Source organism: Carya illinoinensis, chromosome 16 (assembly GCF_018687715.1).
Source record: "Carya illinoinensis cultivar Pawnee chromosome 16, C.illinoinensisPawnee_v1, whole genome shotgun sequence".
Lineage (NCBI taxonomy): Eukaryota > Viridiplantae > Streptophyta > Magnoliopsida > Fagales > Juglandaceae > Carya > Carya illinoinensis.
The window spans coordinates 5,938,335-5,941,467 of NC_056767.1; the positions used below are offsets into that span (position 1 = coordinate 5,938,335).

At 35.7% G+C, this 3,133-nt stretch overlaps 1 long non-coding RNA gene across 1 annotated transcript; it reads left to right on the top strand.

The window, feature by feature from the left end:
• Nucleotides 1-401: 401 nt before the first annotated feature.
• LOC122299856 lies at nt 402-2,865 on the top strand. Its single transcript, XR_006239787.1, has 2 exons — nt 402-568; nt 2,496-2,865. It is a non-coding gene; the product is annotated as an uncharacterized LOC122299856 (long non-coding RNA).
• The last annotated feature ends 268 nt before the right edge of the window (nt 2,866-3,133 follow it).

The following is a 3,133-nucleotide window of genomic DNA, read 5'->3' on the forward strand; positions in this document are numbered from 1 at the left end:
TTGCCACCTACATTGTCTAATCACAAGTCTCGAGTACTTTGGGAAGATGAAGGGCCACCTTGGGAGTTGAAGAGATTTTCGGCAGCCATTATACACACTCCACTTGCCACTTGGCAAGTATGCACACAGGTAGAAGATTTAGGGTTTTGAAAATTACCCTTCTACCATTTGATACAAGGAACCTAGACACTTGAAGAAGAGCAAAGATGGAACTAGGGTTCAGTTTGGAGGTCTTACACGCTACTTAGGATTTGGTTCTAGTTCCAACACAATCTCATGATGAGAGAAAGGAAAGAGGCACACGGTGGGGATGCCATTTGGCATCCATGCACCAAGGTTTTGTTTCTAGAGGAGGGAGAACACGCCTAGAAGAAGATGGAACCAAAAGACCAAGAGTCTTTTTGGACTTTTGAAGACAAGCATAGAGAGTTTTGGTCACTTACTTTCTCTCTATTCTCTACCATTTTCTCCTTACCCAAACACCATTCATGCCACTTCCTATCCTCTCAAGTTTTGTTCTAAGTATTTGCAAAGACTAGGATCATCTTCCTTCAAGGGAAGCCACGAGGTAAGGATGAACCAACCATCTCTTTCTTGTTTCTCGCACACGGCCAACATGAGGGAATGCTTCGGTTTTTCCCATATGTTCTTCATGAACATATGAGCTCACACACACACACACATGACCATGGAAAGGAGAATGTTTTTGGTTTTGGGGTGATTTTCCACATAAGTACACACATACACACCATATTCGGAATGCTTTGGGTTTTCTTTCAAGAGTTAGAATCAAAACCAGTTTTGGTTAAGTTGTGAGGATGAATGTTTTGAGAAGGAAAGGAAGGCCACAACCTAAGCATGATTTTTGGAAAGATTAGGGTTTCTCTTGTTTTGAAAAAAAAAAAACCTAGAGCACTCACTCACTCATGCACGACTTAGGGTTTAGAAAGAATGGATTCTTATGACCTTGTTATTACATTTCTAAGATTTTCTTATTTTACATGCATGTTGGATTTTTGTAAGTAAATTTTTAACTTACAATCAGGTATCCTATGTATATGTTATGTAAACTTGTTGTTTGTTTGCTTGAATGATTGTTTTGAGGTGATGATACTCTACCATGTTATATAATCGGTTTCTTACATGTTTACTTACCATGTTGTTGAAATGGTTTATTATTATTTGATTTACATCATGGAAATAAGATGTGATGCCATATCTAGGGTTCGGACTTGCATGTTTTAAAATATTTGTGGATACTTGTTGCATAACCGAATTTTTTAGAAGTTCAAGTCCATGGAATACTTGCTTTGTCTCATATATATATATATATATATATATATATATATATATATATATTTACTTGGATGATTTCGGCTACATATGTATGTTCATTGATAATATATCTCACCGAACACATTTGAAAATTCTAAGTTCATGAAAAGTTGGTGTAATGTGTATTTCAATGTTGATATGTTTCAGTCATGACCATGGATGATGTGTTATCAATATGTGTTTGAAGTTCTAAGCAAATATTCATGCATGCTAGGGTTTACATGTTTCAGCCATGCATAGTATATGTGAAAACATGAATGCTTTGTTCCTTATTTACTGTTTAAATGCCTTAAAAGTTTTTTTATTAAGAACATGGTCGTATGTTCTAATATTTTCAAGCTATAACACAGAATATACATGGTTGCATATGATTTCATAATGTATGGTTATGTTGAGTCACATCAAGCATTAGTATATGTCTCATGAAAATACAATACTTCATAGTCCATGTCACATTCATTGGGTTTGTGAAATTATTATTATTATTTTTTTAAAAGAGTCACTTAAAGTTTTGTCAGGACCCCAAATGCTAGGACGGGGGAATGCCCTAGTGGAACTCTTATGTCCACTCAGGAGTGATTAAAATAGAGTTGTAACCCCTGGGTCGATGAAGTATAGTCGACCGACCTTAAATGGTTCTTAAAAGAAAAGAATACGGGAGCGGGGTTACACCTAAAACTAGTAGGTGTCATATGGTGAATGCGAAAAGGTGCACTGTCATATTAAGTATGATTAACTAAGTATGATTAAGAATAAGACATAGTCACCTTGGTCAAAGTGGGCCAATGGATGATGAGGTAACTATGAGGGAACACACGGTAAATAGAGGAGCCGTGAGGTATCCAATTATATGTTAAAGTCAAGAATAAGGTCTTGAGCTCAAAGACATCTTATGCTATGTTATATGAATAAGAACCCTAGCTCATATATATGTTTAATGTATGAGAATGAAATGACAAAAAGATGTTTTTAGGAAAAAGTTATGAAAGATCTGTTACACATGTTTTCAAAAGTCAAGTGCATAAGTACAAGTTCATGTCTATGTATTCATTTTGGTTTAATCTCATATGCTTATGATATCTATTATACGTTATTTGTTTACTTACTGAGATTTTTTGAAATTTCACTGTGGTAATTTTCACTACCATTTACTCACCCAGAATGGTAGAAGTTGTAATAGGATCACAAGAGGAAATCCATAGGGAAGTGCAAGAGACTAGCTCCCTAGATACCTAGGGAGACTCCAAAGAGACATGAGAGCTCTTCGGAGCCATCCATTTTGGAGAGGTTGGAAGTCGCCGACCGGTTTATCACTAAAGTACTATAGCTCTTTGAGGAGCTAAGAGGGATTCTAAACCAGGACAAGGCCAAGTAAGATTGGCCTTGCTAGAAGACATTTTGATGAGGGACCACTAAGATCATCAAATATATAATGTTTTGATGATAGTAAAATAATTGGTCCCATGTTTTTTGTAGTCTTTGAAACAATTATGTATTTTGAAAGATTTTATGAAATCTGATATTTTGGTATTTTGTGCTTTGGTACCATGTTATCTATTTTTATTCTGTTTAACCCAAGTAGAATTTCTGCTATGACATACTACATACTGCTAAATTAATAGTTACATTGCATCTTAACTGTAACGTACGAAAGGTATGTAGCCTTATGTTACATGTCCTGACACTCCAATCCCAAACGGGGGCTAGGGGCGTTGCAATATCTGACATATTAAATGTCTTCATCACCCAATAATGCAAATGCTGACTTATATTCTTGGGCTACCTCCAATATCAAGAA